Here is a 19439-nt window from a genome sequence, read left to right on the forward strand (position 1 = left end):
TGGCACAGCAGACTCGAAGGATTGCATGGCCTCCTCCTGCTCCTATTTTCTATGTTTCTAAACTGGTTTAAATACTCAAGAAAAACCTGAAGTTTCAGAATTATAAGCCTTCATCACATGATTTAGGTGAACGGGTTACACACTAGATTATTTATTTAGCATATAAAGTTAGTCCATATGATCTCTCAGTATTGTTGCTTGAGGCTGAGATTACAGTACATTAGAAGCTTTCCCACCACTGAGATGAATCTGTTTGCTGGACTCATCCAGACAATTTTGAAGAAAAATATTTTAACGAAAAATATTTTAACTGTTGTGATTCTCCAGTCTCTGATTCCATACCTGTATTTGAACAGGATTAGGTTGTTGTGGACATTACCGCTGCAGCTTCAATATTACTTTTCTCTATATCCGAAGTTGTCTCCAATTCAGTTGTTATCAGTTACCAACACTCTATGAAAATCAGCCTTTCTAACTGAAGCAGAAATTGCAGCAGAATTCTACTTTCCTGCCACAGATGCTGCCAGACCTGCGGAGATTTTCCAGCAGTTTCATTTTTGTTTCAGATTTCCAACATCTGCAATTTTGTTTTATTTTAGCCTTTCTAAAATTCTGTCAAACTTCATCTCATCCAAGTATCAAGTACATTTTTTCACCATGAACTGGACATCAATTTCCTCTTCATAATGCCTCAGCCAGATCCCTGCCCCTATGCAGTATAAACATGGGATGGATGATAATTGGCCCCAATCATTCTTTTGCTTCGCTTTCACTTTTTGTGACTAAGGCTGACTTTTGGATTCCCTTTTAATGTTAGTTGCCAGTCTCCTTTACTCTTCATGTCCCCTCTGAACTGTGTATATTTAGCACGGTTCTCACTGGGGTTATCAATAATCCGTATCCTTTGCAAAATCATCCAGGCAATTTTTGTTCTTGTCTTTGCCAACGTTTCCTGCTTGTGGAAACGATAAGCTGCACTGTACAGCTGAAGTTGAACATTGCCCAAATTTGTGCTTAAATGTCTTTGTTCAAATGCCCTCTTGCCCCATTGAAATCAGACCTCCTCCAACTCAGAATTATTCTGGATTGTTCTTTGTTCATTTTATACACAAGCTAACATCTTTTGCTACAATGATCAATGCTTCCTTAAGTGATCCCAGTCTAATATTTAATGCAGTTTATGAATGTTTTGTGTATGCACACAGATTATGAAGTTGGCAGTGCGGATTGCTATATCATTAGAATTCTGAACTTTTTAAATAGGGCCGTCACATTCAAAATAAGAAAATTGTGACAAATGTTTATAAAACGCCCTGCTTTTCCAACACAGCTAGTATTTATGCTGCATGCTTCAGGAAGGGATTTGAGAAGGTGCACAAAAAATCCACAAACATGTTACCGGAGATGAACAACTGCACAACTGTGTGGCTAGTTTGAAGAAGCTCGGGCTGCTCTTTATGGAGAAGAGAGGACGAAGAAGACATTTTACAAGTTTTCAAAGTCATGAGGGATTTCGATAGAGTAGAGTAAAAGGGTTTGGGAATGCATCTGGATTGTTTACTCTTTGGAGGGTTGTTGCGGACTTTTAGGGTCAAGTGGCCTGTTTCCATACTGTTTGGATTCTTCTTTAAAAAGTGCTGAGAAGAAAAGGACACTAATTTAAGATTATCAGCAAATAAAAACGGTTGCAAGCAATTCGTTTTTGAAAGAAACAGCATAGTTTGGAAACTGGAATGGTCTGCCTAACAGTGTAGTGATGGATGCAGCTTCGACTGAGTTGTTCAAAAGGAATCCACAATTTTCATAAAGAGACGTTTTGCAGTATCAAATAGTAAAAGGACTTGGTAGCGAACGTCCCACGCTCAACGACCACGCCGCATGTGTCTCTGCTCCCACCCCGATCCCCGCCCCCACGCCTAACGCCGTCCCGGTCCCCGCCCCCACGCCTAACCCCGCCCCACGCCGATCTCCGTTCCCACGCCTAACCCCGCCCCCACTCCCAGCTCCAGTCAAATACCAGGTCCGAGCTCCGAGCTCCCAGCCCTGCCGTATTTTCACCATCCCTCCAGACCTCCCCCTCTCTGAGGATGAAATATTAGTCCTCAGCAGAGGCCTCACCTTCATCCCCCTATGCTCCCGGATTAACGAATTCAACACGTGGCGAGGCATCGAGCATTTCTTCTGCCGCCTTCGCCTCTGCGCCTACTTCTTCAACCAGGACTCCCACCCACTCTCTCACGACCCCTTTTCCCGCCTCCAACACACCCCACCCACCTGGACACGCCGTGCTGGCCTCTTACCTGCCCTCGATCATTTCATAGCCAACTGCCACCGTGACATTGACTGCCTCAACCTCTCCACCCCTCTCACACACTCCAAACTCTCACCCTCGCAACATGCAGCTCTCCACTCCCACCGCTCCAACCCCAAACTCACCATCAAACCGGCAGACAAGGGAGGCGCGGTGGTAGTTTGGTGCACCGATCTTTATACTGCTGAGGCTAAACACCAGCTCGTGGACACCTCCTCCTACTGCCCCCTTGACCATGACCCCATCTCCCACCACCAAAACATCATCTCCCCGACCATCCATAACCTCATTAACTCAGGGGATCTCCCATCCACCGCCTCCAACCTCATAGTCCCACAACCCCGCACCGCCCGTTTCTACCTCCTGCCCAAAATCCACAAACCTCTCTGCCCCGGACGACCCATTGTCTCAGCCTGCTCCTGCCCCACCGAACTCATTTCTGAATACCTTGACACGGTCCTGTCCCCCTTAGTCCAAGAACTTCCCACCTACGTTTGGGACACCACCCATGCCCTCCACCTCCTCCATGATTTTCACTTCCCCGCCCCCCAACGCCTTATCTTCACCATGGACATCCAGTCCCTATACACCTCCATCCCCCATTACAAAGGCCTCAGAGCCCTCCGCCTCTTCCTTTCCCGCCGAACAAACCAGTATCCTCCCGCTGACACCCTCCTTCGACTGACTGAACTTGTCCTCACTCTTAACAATTTCTCTTTCCAATCCTCCCACTTCCTCCAAACCAAAGGAGTAGCCATGGGCACCCGCATGGGCCCCAGCTATGACTGCCTCTTCGTTGGACATGTGGAACAGTCCATCTTCCGCAGCTACACTGGCACCATCCCCCACCTTTTCCTCCGCTACATCGATGACTGTATTGGTGCTAACTCGTACTTCTACGAGGAGGTTGAACAGTTCATCCACTTTACTAACCCCTTCTACCCCGACCTCAAATTTACCTGGACCATCTCAGATTCCTCCCTCCCCTTTCTAGACGTCTCCATTTCTATCTCGGACGACCAACTCAACACGGACATTTACTATAAACGGACTGACTCCCACAGCTACCTCGGTTACACCTCCTCCCATCCTGCCCCCTGTAAAAACGCCATCCCATATTCCCAATTCTTTCGCGTTCGCCGCATCTGCTCCCAGAAGGACCCGTTCCAATACCAAAAAACCCAGATGGCCTCCTTCTTCAAAGACCAGAATTTCCCTTCAGACGTGGTTGACGATGCTCTCCAAAGCATCTCCTCCACTTCCCACTCCTCCGCCCTTCAACCCCGCCCCTCCAATCGCCACCATGACAGAACCCCACTGGTCCTCACCTACCACCCCAACAACCTCTAGATACATCTTGTCATTCTGCGTCATTTCCGCCACCTCCAAACAGACCCCACCACAAGGATATATTTCCCTCCCCACCCCTATCAGTGTTCTGAAAAGACCAGTCCCTCCGCGACTCCATCGTCAGATCCACACCCCCCACCAACACAACCTCCACTCCCGGCACCTTCCCCTGCAACCGAAAGAAATGCAAAACTTGCGCCCACACCTCCCCCCTCACTTCCCTCCAAGGCCCCAAGGGATCATTCCATATCCGTCAGAAATTCACTGCACCTCCACACATATCATTTACTACATCCGCTGCACCCGATGTGGCCTCCAATACATTGGGGAGACAGGGCGCCTACTTGCAGAATGTTTCAGAGAACACCTCTGGGACACCCGCACCAACCAACCCAACCGCCCCGTGGCTCAACACTTTAACTCCCCCTCCCACTCCGCCAAGAACCTTGGCAGTTCCTTGGCCTGCTCCATTGTCAGACCATGGCAACACGACACCTGGAGGAAGAGCGCCTCATCTTCCATCTAGGAGCCCTCCAACCACAAGGGATGAATACAGAGATCTCGAATTTTCTCATTTCCCTTGCCCCCACCTTTTCTCAGTCCCAACCCTCAGACTCAGCACCGCCTTTTTGATCTGCAATCTTCTTCCCGACCTCTCCGTTTCGACACCCTCTCCAGCCTCTCGCACTACCTTTTATCTTAGCCTGCTTGGCCCACCCTCCTCATTCCTGAAGAAGGGCTCATGCCCGAAACGTCGAATCTCCTGTTTCTTTAATGTTGCCTGACCTGCTGCGCTTTTCCAGCAACATATTTTTCAGATCTGATCTTCAGCACCTGCAGTTCTCACTTTCTCTTGGTAGCGAACGTCGGTAAGTTCCTCTTTGAGAGCTGGGCCGAACATGATCAAATCATTGTCTCCGAGCTGTTACCATTGATGGTTGTTTAACATTGCACAAACTGCCAGCTCTCCAGTTATTTCCTAATGGTTTGTCATTTTATCAAATAATGACTAACTTAGTCATGCAGTCAACTAAACTTACTTTGCAATTTACTTCACTTGATCCAGGAGAACCTGCATTCCCATTTTCCTCACCGTTTGCTAAGACAATGTTTCCAGATCTGTAATTCATCAAAGTGCACAAATTAAGTCATTTAACATAAGTAAACTTATCCAGAATTAACTCCAAAGCAGTTCAACAACAAAAAAAAAAAATCGCAGACTTGTCAGTCAGTATTCTACGCCTGGTCAACGAGTTTTCTTACGTTCGTCAATGACTGTGCAAGATAGTTGTGTTGGTATAGGGTTCTTTTCATTTCCACAAGATGTCTACAGTACAACACAATGAGGCAATGCTGGGGCTGGGGTGTGGAAGAGATAGCACAGAGGGAAAAGATGAGAACACCATTTCTTCAGCATGTCACCCTTGTTCATAGCCATTTCTTGGCTATGCAAGACCTTCATACTGAAAGACAAGCAAAATTCAACCGTCCATTGAAAAACTTTGGATGTTTTATGCCGATTCAAGTTAGATCTCTTAAAATGTGCCATCATTTCTGAACTAGTCAAGCAGTTGTTTTCTGTGATTGTTCTCACCTGTGCTGGTGTTCACCACGCTGCCATGGGATGCCTTGGTGAGGCAATCCTGACATAATCTTGCAATTACTGCCAGAACTTTCCTTTCACATTATTGATACCAAATATAGCAGATTTCATCTGACCTCAGACCAAACATACTTCCCAATCCAGTTCCTTTTAGTTCTGGCAAACGTCGGTTTCCACCGAATTCATGGTGTGATGTGTCAACATTTTCACAGCTGCAACTGGTCATAAAGTATCAGTTAAATCATTTTTAGTATGTCCATGATCACAATGTTAATATTTGGCACTTCATATCACCATCCAGAGTTTTGGCTGTGAGGGCAAGAGCTGGTGGGTGTGGAATAAAGAGGTCAAATAAAGACTTGTCTGCACTGGAACAGAGGGAAAACATCCCAAATGCAAGAATTTACGTTTAAATTCATTACCTCGGAAAACGAAACTCAAGACTTTATACACTATTGCTAATTTATCCCTTTCACGAACAAATGTTTGGTTCAGAATGCGAATATAGTAATTCGTCATTATTCAAATTCACTGAAGCTTCATGTCATATTAGCCAGTATTGGCTGTTTTGTTGAAAAGAGAATTTCATTCCTTTTCCTTTCCTGCTCCTCCATCCGTTCGGACTTTACTGTAAGATCTGGCCATAATAAACACAGGAGTAATTACACATCTCCGACCTAGAGCAGTGTAATGACCTCAGTATTTAGACTTCTAATAATTGATGACATCAGTGAAACGGTGTGGACGTGCTGCTGCCTGGATTGAATTCGCCATGAAAGACGTTTATAAGCTTGCTTGATTCAAACAAATAACAATTACTTGGGAAACTGCTTGACTCCGTGGATACGCATGGCAGCTGGCCAACTTAGATTATAAAAAATGCAAAGCATTCAATGGCAACACTCTATGGGAGATAGACCAAGGTGAGGGGACCAGGAGTCGGTCACAGTCTGCAGCCATATTTCTTCAAATGTCACCAAACTTTGGAGGCCATGGCAATGATTTTGGAAGTAGTATGTAGAGGGGGTGGGGGAGTGAGTATGAGCAGGAAAGAGAAACAAAGAGAAACGATGAGGTCGGGTGAAGGAGAGGAACTCATTTCTTTATTATTTTCACTATGGCTGCATTGTCCAGAAATATAACCTCAATATTGATCAGCAAGGAATTTCCCGTCTCAGGCTTTTCGATACTTCGATGTTGGTACAAATGCTTAAGACAACTCTGTTGCAAATATTAAATTCCTCAGGAGGCAGTCCAGCAGCCACTTTAATATAGTTGCTGTTGTCTGGACTGTCATTCATAGCATTGCACAATAGATTCTGAAGGAATCAATGGTTCTTCAAAATTCCCTTTTCAATTTGTTGTATTCCAAATGAAGCATAACCAAACCACATCAAAATCCGATCAAATGAAACTTGCTTCCTCATGTTTACCCTCCTGTCTGGCAAACTTTGATTCCCATCCTCCTGATAATCTGGTCTGTCAAAATGTCCCCAGCTACAAGTCAACATGAAGCACAAATTAAACAAAGTATTTACACATATAAATGACTTGCAAGCATTTGAAAATAAACCCTGAAGATCAAAAGGCTCTTTTGAACTGATACGGCTTTTTTTTTTTAAAAAGGAATCACTCTAATCACCAGGAATAATACAAATTTTGGGAGAGGCTGTGGTCTGGAATGGTGGTGTTTGCTATAGCACTGGGAGATGCTGTCAAGAGGAAGTTCCTCCAGAAATCTTAGAGAAATGTCTGCTCTCCAGAAATTCCTTTTCACATTACATTCTGTTAAAAAAGGTCACTTTCAAAAGATATGACTGCCATATATGTTGACTTTTTAAAAAGATTCACAGCGGTTTGCAGGACACCATGGTCTATTCTATTTTGAGAGATGGGGTGAGGGGAGGTGTCTGATGTAATAGTATTGGGAAGCAGAGTTAGGTAGTCGATGAGTCTTCAATTTGTTTCCCCTCATTGCACAGTCTAGTACTTGTAAGTAAACAACTGAAGACGTGAACATTGAAGGGCTCGAAATAATTATTGAAAGACTTTGCGTTAATGAATGCTCAATTATTCACCGGCTTTTAACTGGGAGGTGTTAAGATTGGGAAAATGACAGGGAAGGAGTCTGACACCTTCCCATTGCTAAGCCATGCTGACATCGACCTGTTCTCTTTGACGTCTTGACTCTTCATGATCTCTCAGGCCTGCCTCCCTCATTTCCCTGACAGTGCCCACCTTCACAGCCTCAGCGATCATCAGCACGAACAGTAGGGCTCAGAAATGTACCGATCTGTCTTCCCCCTCACTGGACCAGCAGCTCTTGAATCTACGCCACACCGTCAACTGATGGGAAACAACTGATAACACATCATCCTTGGCAAAGTTCAAAGTCTCCAGGATTCAGTTCCAGCATTAGGTCTGCAGCATTAACTGCAAGATGCCACCTAAGATTTCTTTTTACAACACTCGCAAAAATTTTACAAAAATTAGAATGACAAGTCAATAATTTCTTTAACATTACACTGGAAAATTAACATTTATTGCGAAATCTTTGCAAAGTGAATACTTTGCAAAGTCTTGCAGGCAGGCAGAAAAGCAAAGTCATGGAAAAATGAATTGTTTAAACCAGACTCACAGTAGACTCACAAGGACAGTAAACTACTATATCACTATTCAAGAAATGAGAAAAGAAACAACTCCATATGTGGAAAGAAACTCGAATGTTCTAAGCTCTTGTTCTTGAGATGTGATATGAGTAAGCATAGTTTAGTCTAAAGGGAAAATGTGAAAGCTATCCAGGCACCCTGACATGAGGCATTTTGCCAAAAGTATTGGGTCCACCCTGCAGGGTCCGAATAAACGTTTTCTTTGCTCTTGCTCGCATTTGAGTCGAGTTGATTTCATTTCCACGACGAATATAAAAGAACGGACTATAAAAGCGACAATCTGAAAGAAAAACAGAAGTTGCTGGAGACACTCAATAGTTTTGCAGCATCTGTGGAGAGAAAGCAAAGTTCATGTTGAGTCTAGTGACCCTTCTTCATAGAGATCTGCAGTTCTGAACAAGAGTCATTCAAGTAAAAATATTAACTCTGCTCTCTCTACACAGATGCAGACGACAAGCAACATGAATTTGACTGGGACAACACTACCATTATAGGACAACCGAAATAAAGAACAGCCAGGGAATTCCGAGAAGCATGGCACTCATCCACAAACTCCATCAACAAACACATAGACCTGTTCCCAATATACCGGCCACTCCAGTGGACAGCTGAAACTGACAACCGGAAGCGGCAGGGACAGGCCACTATAAATGCCGGAGGAAACACCACAGAAGCGCTTCACAGGAGGCTCCCAAGCACTGAGGATGTCACCTAGACAGGGGCCGAAACGTTTGCAACAAAAACTTCCAGCTCGGCGAACAGAACCACAGCAAAAAGAGTAAATGTTGGAAAATCTCAACAGGTTTTGCAGCATATGTAAAGAGAGAAAATAGCTGACGTTTCGAGTCAGCTATTTTCAGCTGAGTCAGCTATATGTGAAACGTCAGGTCTTCTCTCTCCTTACAGATGCTGAAAGACTTGCTCAGATTTTCCAGCATTTTCTCTTTTTTGGTAACATGGACAATCTGAGCAATGGGAGATTCTGACAGTAGAGAAGCAACAGGAAGATTCTGTGTGGAGGCTCAGGCAGGGACAGCTGGAAGACAGTATGGCCTGGTGGTTTGGGTATGTTATCTAACCAGCCTATTCAAAGATGCTGTTACTCAACTCTGGACCCGATATTCCTGGTCCAGAAGTAAGGACGCTGCCACCATTTCTTGGTGGGCTACAGGAAAGAAGGGAATCTTTTCTCAATCTCACTCACATGGAAACTCATGTTTCTCACACTGTATGCGGTGGGGATGGAGGACACAGAGCAGATGGGAGGGGGTTAGGGATATTGTGACTATCTTTCAAAAGGAACTCACCTGTGTTGGTGATATTAACAAGACTCAATACACAGTCACTAACACAAAACAGGTGTACGTGAACTTTATCCAGAATATTAATACCTATAACATATTAACACCTATGCAGACCCCAATGTACAGGGTTAACTCCTGGATATTAATAACAGCTTTGTGCGTGGGAAATCATGTCTCTTGAAGTGGTTTGAGTTTACCAAAAAAGTAACAAAGAGGATTGATGAGGGCAGAGCGGTGAACATGATCTACATGGACTTCAGTAAGGCATTCGACCAGGTTCCTTACGGGAGATTGGTTAGCAAGGTTACATCTCATGGATTACAGGGAGAACTGTCCATTTGAATACAGAACTGGCTCAAAGGTAGAAGACAGAGGATGGTGGAGGAGGGATGCTTTTCAGGCTGGAGACGTGTGACCTGTGGAGTGTCTCAAGGATCGGTGCTGGAACCACTATTTTTCGTCATTTATATCAATGATTTGGATGTGAACATAAGAGGTATTGTTAGTAAGTTTGCAGTTGACACCAAAATTGGAGGTGTGGTGGACAGTGAGAAAGATCACCTCAGAGTAGAAAGCGATCTGGATCAGATTCGTGACTGCGCTGAGGAGTTCAGTTTAGAAAAATGTGAGTTGCTGAAATTTTGAAGAGCAAACCTTACTGTTAATATTAAGTTCCTGGGGATTGTTGCGAAGCAAAGAGACCTTGGAGTGCAGTTTCATTATTCATCTAAAGTCGAGTCGCAGGTAGATAGGCTAGTGAAGAAGGTTTACTTTCCTTTATTGGTCAGAGACCTTTGTATTGGGATTGGCAGGTCATATTGTGGCTTTACAGGACATTGATTAGGCAACTTTTGGAATATTCGATGCCATTCTGGTCTCCTTCCTATCGAAAGGATGTTCTCAATCTTGAAAGGGGTCAGAAAAGAATTGCAGGCTTCGATAGGGCATTTTTCCTTCGAGCTTCGGATGCTAAGGGGTGACCTTATAGAGATTTACAGAATCAGGCCGGGAATGGTTGGGGAATTGGCAAGGTCTTTTCCCTGTGGTAGGCGAGTACAGAACTAGAGGACAGGGAAGGGAGGGTAGTCTGAGAGGGTGTTGGGAAACAGGGAGTGTGGGGAAACAGGGAACGGGGAACAGGAGGCGGGGAAACAGGGGCGGGGGAAACAGGGCGCGAAACAGGGGCGGGGAAACGGGATGAGGGAAACGGGGGCGGAGGAAACAGGGGGCTGGGAAACAGGGGGCGAAAGAGAGAGAGGAGAACAGATAGCGGGGGAACAGAGGGGGGAACAGAGGGGGGCGAGTACAGCGGGCGAGTACATGTGGGAACAGAGGGTTACAGAGTGGGGAAACAGAGAGGGGGAAACGGGGGGAACAGAGAGAGTGAGTAACAGAGAAGGGGGAACTGAGAAGGATGGAACAGAGTGGGGAAGGGGGGACAGAGAGTGGGGGAACAGAGATCGGGGTTAACAGAGAGCGGGGGGCAGAGAGCGGGGAACAGAGGACGGGCGGAACAGAGAGGTGTTTGGAGAGTTATTTTATAGATCTACAACTCAATCTTGTTCCTGTTCTCTCCTCCTCACCTTAAATCCCTCTGAGGGGTCAGAACTATTACACAGTTCCTGGAAAGTAGAGTTTCAGGGAGATCAGGTGCTGAAGGCTGCATTTGTAATGCTGACTTTTATTGGTCTGTGCACAGATCAATAAATGAACCTGGGTTCGATAACTCTCTGTGTGATGTTTGCGCATTCTCCCTCTTTGAATCTCCGTGGGCTTCCTCTGAGTGCTCTGGTTCCCTCAAACAATCAAAGACGTGCAGGTTAGGTGGATTGGCTGCAGGAAATGCTTGGTTACATGGTTCAAGTGGGATGCTGTTCCGATGGTTGGTATAGTCTCATGGGCTGAATGGCCTGCTTCCACACTGTAGGGATTCTGTGACTGAGTATCGGAGTTAGGAGGTCACGTTCTGGATGTATAGGACATTGGTGAGACCAGTTTTAGAATATTGCACTCAATTCTACTCTCCCTGATTTCGGCAAGATGTTACCAGGATAGGTCTCAACCTCATAATGGCAAGTTCCTGGGAAGTTTTAACGAACAAATAGACCATGGAGTGTGGGTTGATAGTTCCTTGAAAGTGGGCTTGTAGGTAGACAGGTTAGTGATGGTGGTGTTTGGTATGCTAACTGTTTCTGGGCAGTGCATTGAGTATAAGAGTTGGTTGTAACATTGGAATGCCCAGACTGCTGTCAATTCTGGTCTTCCTGCTATAGGAAGGATATTGGGAAACTTGAAAAAGTTCAGAAAAGATTTACAAGCGTGTTGCTAGTATTAGAACTTTTGAACTATAGGGAGGGGCTGAGGATATTTTCCCTGGAGCACTGAACTTATACAACTTTATAAAGTTGTGAGGAGCAACGACGGGGTAACTAGTTACGGGTTCTTTATTCCCAGTATAGGGGAGTCCAAAATCAGAGGGCATAGGTTTAACGTGAGAGGGGAAAGACTTCAAGGGAACCGTTGGGACAACTTGCTTCACGCAGACAGAAGTTGATGCATGTATAGATTGGGCTGGTTGGCATGACAAGTAGGACAAAAGGGTTTGTTTCTATTCTGTACATTTCTACGACTCTGTTTTGCTAAACCTGAACGGTTTCAGAAAATAACTACACGATTATTATTAGGACTGTGGAGTTAAGGGGAGAAGCTCAATAGGCTGGGGCTTTTCCCCTGGAGAGTCAGAGACTGAGGGGTTATCTTGTGGAGGAGCATGATAGGGTGAATACCCAAGGTCTTTGTTTCATCCAGTGTCGGGGAGTTCAAAATGTCAGGGCATTGGGTTTAAGGAGAGAGTGGAAAGATTTCAAAGGAAACTAAGGGGCAAACGTTTTACTCAGATGTTGGTTGGTGTATGGAATAAGTTGCCATAGGAATGATGGACGCAGGTCTAATTACAACATTTAAAAGGCGTCATGAGGGGTACATGAATAGAGTGTGTTCAGAGTGATATTCGGCAACTCTCCCAAATGGGACTGGATCAGTTTAGGATATCTGATCGATATGGACGAGTTGGACTGAAAGGTCTGTTTCCGTGCTGTATAAGTCTCTGACTCTAACTGCTTCAGCAAAATGGTGAAAATCTGTAATAAAAACAAAAAGTGCTGGAGATCCTCAGCAGGTCTGGCAGCATCTGAAATGGTGACAGATGCAGGAAACATTGCAGCCTTGAAGAAGCGTTTAAATGTTCATACCAGGCATGTGCGCTTCATGATCAGTATGGATATGATGAGGGCATTGTGTTCAGTAGCTTTATACAAGAGACCCTGACTCCATTTTATCCTGTATTTCTCTGTGATTCCCTCCATTCAGAAGCAGGCCGGATTGGGAAGCAATAGGGAATGTGAATGAGATGTGAGCTACATAGTGAGTACAGGAGCAGGGATAAATTTCTGGAAGGGCCTTGGTGAGACCACACCTGGAGTACTCCGTGTACCTTTGTGCTCCTTTCCCATTTCTGGACATCACAGTAGAAAGAAAGGACAAGGGGGAATTACAAACCTGCATATGCAGAAAACTGACAAACACTGACCAAATACTTAACTACACCAGCAACCATCCCAACACACACAAAGGAAGCTGTATCAGAACACTATTCCAACGAGCCACCACACACTGTAGCACAAACGAACTTCGAAAAACAGAGGAGAGCCATCTATACGACGTATTCAAGAAGAACGGATATTCAAAAAACACAGTGCGCAGATTCCTCAAGAACAAACCACGACAAGCAGACAAAACACAGCCAGAAACCCTTACCAAATTACCATATATCAAAGAAGTTTCAGAAATGACAGCCAGACTACTGAGACCCCTCGGAATCCTAGTAGCACACAAACCACCAACACTCTCAAACAAAAACTAACAAACTTAAAAGACTCAGTAAAAACCCATGGACAAAACCAACGTCATCTATAAAATTCCATGCAAGGACTGCCACAAACACTACGTAGGACAAACAGAAAGAAAGGTAGCCACCAGGATACATGAACACCAGCTACCCACAAAACGACACGACCCCCTCGCCCTCATAGCCCTACACACGGATGAAAAAAAAACACAATTTCGACAAGGCCAACACATCTATCCTGGGAATTCGTAGAGTGCCAGAGAATTCGTAGAGGCCTGGCACTCCAACCACAACGCCATAAACAAGCGCATAGATCTAGATGCCATCTATCAACCCCTCAGAAAACGAACAGGAAATGACGTCACCACAAACCCCAGGAACTCCATCCAGGAGAAAGATATAAATAGAAAGCAGGAGACAACAGCTTCGCTTCACTTGGAGGTCGCCACTGATGATGTTACCTAGCCAGGTAGTGAAACGTCTGGATATCAAACCTACAGCTCAGCGAGCAAACCTATAGCCTAGATTTCTCCCAGCTCTGCCCAGGGATAAACGGTCAAGCTTGTGCAGGTCCCACCTAACCCAGAAACGGTCCCAATGCTTGAAGAATCTAAACCCTTCTCTGGTACACCATTTCTCCAGTTACACATGCAGCTGATCTACCCTCTTATTCCTGCTCTCACCAGCACATGGCACTGGGATCAAATCTGACATTATTACATTTCAGTATCTATATTTTAATGTAAGTCTGATTTTCCTTTATACAGCTTTTAGGCCCTCATCCCTTTGTTTAGCGATGTCGTTGGTGTCTGTGTGTTCCACGACCACAGGCTGTTTACCCGCCAGCTCCAGAATGTCCTATAGCCGCTCCATGATATCACGAATCCAGGCACCAGGGTGGTAACATACCATCCTGGATTCATGTCTGTGGCCACAGAAGTGCCTGCCTGTACCCCTGACTATTGAATCCCCTGTCACTATAGCCCTGTCACTCTCTTTCCTCCCGTTCTGCGCAGAAGAGATACTGTGGTTTCATTAACCTGGCTGTTGCTGATTTCCTTTGAGGCTATGCCACCAGTAACCCCACCCCAACAGAATCCCAAGCGGTATATCTGTTTCTGTTTGAGAAGGGGATAACCACTGGTGACTCCTGCACTCGTTTCTTGTCTATTTGCTTGATTTGATTGTTACCCATTCCCTTTCTGCCTATGTAACCCTCACCTGCAGTGTGACTAACTCACTAAACGTGCTGTCCATATCATTGTCAGTATCACAGATGCTCCACAGTGAGTCCACTCACAGCTCCAGTTCTGAAAAACAGTTTCCCTGTAGCTGCATATGGCACACTTCCTGCACACATAACCGTCAGCGGCACTGGAAGCGGCCCTTATTTCCCACATTGTACAAGAGCACACCACGGGACTGAGTTCTCCTGTCACACCATCTCTCTACATTCAACTGGTTACTCCCATTAAGAGAAATCAAATGAGCTATCAATTTTCTTTCACTTCAAACATTTCGATTATAATCAAAAGCCCAGATCTTTACTTAAGTTGATATGTTATACTTTAAAAACTGTTAAAAAATACTCTGCAGTATCACTTACAAAATGCCTATTCCCATTGGGACCAAGTGATTTTTTTGAATGGCCTGAACTATAACTGAGTTCCAGCTTCACCTTCTCCCTGTCTCAACTCATTCTGTTTTCACCCAACTCCAAAACACTCTCAATGAGCCAAGCAGCACTCACATTGCAGCTCTGCCATTTCATTGTTTGCTCACACCTGCACTGCACTTTGCCTCCTGTACTTTCCAATGAGCACTGCTGCCTCACAGCGCCGGAGACCCGGGTTCAATTCCCGCCTCAGGCGACTGACTGTGTGGAGTTTGCACGTTCTCCCTGTGTCTGCGTGGGTTGAGTCCGAGTGCTCCGGTTTCCTCCCACAGTCCAAAGATGTGCAGGTCAGGTGAATTGGCCATGCTAAATTGCCCGTAGTGTTAGGTAAGGGGTAAATGTAGGGGTATGGGTTGGTTGCGCTTCGGCGGGTCGGTGTGGACTTGTTGGGCCGAAGGGCCTGTTTCTACACTGTAAGTAATCTGATCTGATCTAATCTAATCTGAATCTCAATGGGAGCTCAAGAACAGCATTTCATCTTTCTATTCAGCCCTTTGTAATCCCAGAGACAACACTGAACAGTTTCTAGATGAATGCATAGTTGTCAGAATCTGGAACATTCCTCCTAAAAAGGTGCTGGAACTTGTATCATTAAGAAATGTTATTGAGTTATGGGCTTAGGAAATGTCACTTTTCTCTACAAAACAAGTAGACTAGGTAAAATTGAAGACTGCAGATGCTGGAAACCAGAGTTTAGATTAGAGTGATGCTGGAAAAGCACAGCAGTTCAGGCAGCATCCGAGGAGCAGGAAACGTTAGAGTCAGGGCAACAATGAGATGCTTCAACAGGAGTTGAACAGGTAACTCAAAGAAAACCGTACTCCTTCTCACTTATTTTCACCTCCAAAACCAAGGGAGTTCCAGAAAAGCACCTCTGTATCCAACCACAGCACTTTGCCCCACAATCATGGCACACGTAGAAGTGGAACAGTCTGTACTGGGACCCACTGGGACCCTGAAACACTTGGTAAAGACTAAACTCATCTGAGCATTGAGAGCCCCACCACATTGCATGCATTTTCTATTGTTTTCACACTTTGCCTGACTTCCCTTGTATTTTTCCTAATGAACCTGTTCAAAGTTGTTATTGCACACACCTGCACCAGTTGTGAATTGAACCCAGGCCTTTCGGTCCAATATAAGGGACATTTACACCGCATCACAAGGCATCGTCTCTAACTTCCCTTGTCCCTTAACGTTTCTGGTGTTTAGCTGCAGAGTCACGCCTGAATCAACTCGGCTATTGGGAGGAAAGGGCGAAACTGGAGGTCGGAGCAGCGGCCGCTCCGCCAACCAGGGTGAGTGAGAAGCGGAGCCAAAGCATGCTCGAGGAGTGACCGCTTCAGGATTGGTCAGAAAGCAAACTATTTTGCAGGATTGATCATTCTCACTACACAGTGGAGAATTGAAACTCTCTCATAAATCAATGGGAGAATATAAGAAATAATTGAAATGTACATCTGATATTGTACATATTTCCAATCGATTTACACAACTCGAGTAAGAAACTTCATTTCAAACTCCCAGAACGATTGGCAACTTACATACTTGGCTGGTATGGTTGAATTGTAATGAACATTCTGTATGCATGCGAGACATCGCTACGACTGTAACTCGACAGAGCAATTGTTAATGACTAATATTTTACTCACGATTCTGTGCAGAAATGAATATTCTCTATAAACTCACCGATAATTTCAGACGTACGCGCAGTTGGGTTTCTATGTGGGGCATGTGTAGTGTCACATTGGTCAGGACAGTGCGAGACATGGAGCAGCTTTCTTCAGCAGCGGCTGCAATAGGCTTCAGAGAGCAGCGCTCGGAGCCTGTGTGTGGGAGCCTCGCTGGGAGAAATGGGAGGAGAGACTTCACATGCCTGGATATAGGTTAAAAAAATATAAAAGACCCTCCAGGCCTGGGTAAGGAGAAGGCGGTCTCTGATCAGGGAAGAGGCCCATGTTTACGGCCGCCATTTGTTTGAGCGAAGAGGGATCGCGGGCTTCAGGTCCGTCATCTTGAGAACGTCAAGTTGCAGGAGGGCGAGGCTATCGGAGTCTATAGGACCATCAGAGGAAAGGGAACACGCATTCCTCCTCTTTCAGCTTCCTTTCTGTCCTTCCTACAGCATCTTTCCCTGGAACATTGAGCTGCCTGTCCTGTCTCTCCCTCAGCTGTGTTTCTGTAATACCTTTGATATCCCAGTCCCATCTTAGATTAATTCACTAAAGACATGAATGCACCCGATGGAGTTTTCGTAACTTCAGCAATTGTATCTTTTTAATTGCATCTATTTTGAAGCATTTAACTCACATTCAACCATTTGTAATGGTTGGATTTGAACCTGTGTCCAGAGAACATTTGCTGGTTTTCTGGAAAAATAGGTTCACAGTAAGTCCACTAGGCCATCACTTCGCCTGCTCACAGATTGTGCATTCCAGTGCAACATCAAGCAAAGCCCTTTCGTCCTGCACAATTGTTTGATCCTACACTCTGGTGATATCACTCAGTATCTCTCCATGTGGTATCCCTCACTGTGTGGGTCTAATTGCTGCCTCTGTCAGCGTCTCACTCTTGCAGCTACTCCAGATCCTGACACAACAGAATTCTCCACTCCAGAGATGAGGCAGCACACGCCAGGAACGGAGACTGGGATTTTCCAGATCTCTGTGGGGCTCAGTGCCATTCTACATGTGTAACCCTCACAGCATCAGTCTAATTTCCCATTATGCCTATTTCCGTGTCTTCCACAGGTACTCAGGAAGTTCCTGGCTCAATAAACTTGCCAACTGCTGGTTGAGAAGATGGTTGATCAGCTAGAGAGATAAAGGTCAGGGAAGTCGGGAGCCTTCAATAAATCCTGCCGTCAGGCAAGATCACTCCAGTGCAGAGGGCAATGAGAGGGCTCCAAACATCAGCTAACAAGACATGATATAGATATAGTGCTGGAGGGGAACACAGTACACCACCCCTTCTTTAAGTTTTGCTGTACTGAGGCAGCATCGGGAGTACCAGTTTTCAATCCAGGCATGTGTTGTCTTGGTGAGCACCTGGACAACAGAGGGGAAAACAGGCCTGCCAGGAGAGCGTGGTAATGCTGCCTGGGATTTTCTGTTGCCTATTCTCTCTTCAACACCGTATCTATGGCTTGTCTTGTGGGCGAGTGTCTTCAATCATTCTAACTCCTATAACATTTCCTATCTCTGTCATCTCCTCCCCCTCACCAATTACTTCACATACTTGTAACCTCCAGTCCAGACGATCTTCCGTAGCGCTGTAACTTGCTTCAGTCTCTACAACATGCCTTGTCTCGATAGTCTCCTCCTCCAACAAGAGGAGACATAGGGTCTGTTTCTGTGCTGCATGACTCTTCGGCTGAGGTTTCCTAAATGGAATGTGTTTGGCCCATATCATTTCAAATCTTCTCCTCTCAATGTATCTACCCAAGTGTCCTTTCCATGTTGTAATTGTTCTTGTTTTTACCATTTCTGTGTACCATCCTCTGTGGAAAATGTTGCCCCTCAGCTCCCTCTTTAAATCTTTGCTCTCTCACCTAAAGTTTAATCCTCCAGCGTTGGACTCACCTACCCTTGGCCATTCACCTTACATAGGCCCTACATGGTTTCGTAAACCTTTGTAAGGTCACCCCGTGACCTCCTCTGCCCAGGAGAAATATTGACGACAATGTTACAAATATCTCCAACTCATGCACTCAATGCCCAGCCAATAATGGAAAGTGTGCCAAATGATGCTTTCAACATCCTGTCCACCTGTGATGCCATTTCCAAGGAACTATGTAAGTGCACCTTTTCTCTCCCTGTATTCGACAACACTGTCCTGGGCCATACCATTAACTGTGTTAGTCCGCCCTGGTTTGTCTTAACTAAATCCAAGATGGAAATGTGTTGCTGGAGAAGCGCAGCAGGTCAGGCAGCATCTAGGGAACAGGAGAATCGACGTTTCGGGCATTAGCCCTTCTTCAGGAATGAGGAAAGTTTGTCCAGCAGGCTAAGATAAAAGATAGGGAGGAGGGACTTGGGGGAGGGGCGTCGGAAATGTGATAGGTGGAAAAAGGTCAAGGTGAGGGTGATAGGACAGATTGGGGTGGGGGCGGAGAGGTCGGGAAGAAGATTGCAGGTTAGGGAGGCGGTGCTGAATTTGATGGATTTGACTGAGACAGGCTGGGGGGAGGGGAAATGAGGAAACTGGTGAAATCCGAGTTCATCACTTGTGGTTGGAGGGTTCCTAGCCGGAAGATGAGGCGTTCTTCCTCCAACCGTCGTTTCGCTGTGGTCTGACGATGGAGGAGTCCAAAGACCTGCATATCCTTGGTGGAGTGGGAGGGGAAATTGAAATGTTGAGCTACAGGGTGGTAGGGTTGGTTGGTCCGGGTGTCCCAGAGGTGTTCTCTGAAACGCTCCGCAAGTAGGCGCCCTGTCTCCCCAATATAGAGGAGGCCACATCGGGTACAGAGGATGCAATAGATGATATGTGTGGAGGTACAGGTGAATCTGTGGCGGATATGGAAGTTTCCTTTGGGGCCTTGGAGGGAGGTGAGAGGGGAGGTGTGGGCGCAAGTCTTGGACCTCCTGCGGTTGCAGGGGAAGGTGCCGGGAGTGGAGG

This window comes from Chiloscyllium plagiosum, unplaced genomic scaffold (assembly GCF_037043375.1).
Source record: "Chiloscyllium plagiosum isolate Xiang-an unplaced genomic scaffold, Cpla_swu_hap1 HiC_scaffold_45, whole genome shotgun sequence".
Taxonomy (NCBI): Eukaryota; Metazoa; Chordata; class Chondrichthyes; order Orectolobiformes; family Hemiscylliidae; genus Chiloscyllium; species Chiloscyllium plagiosum.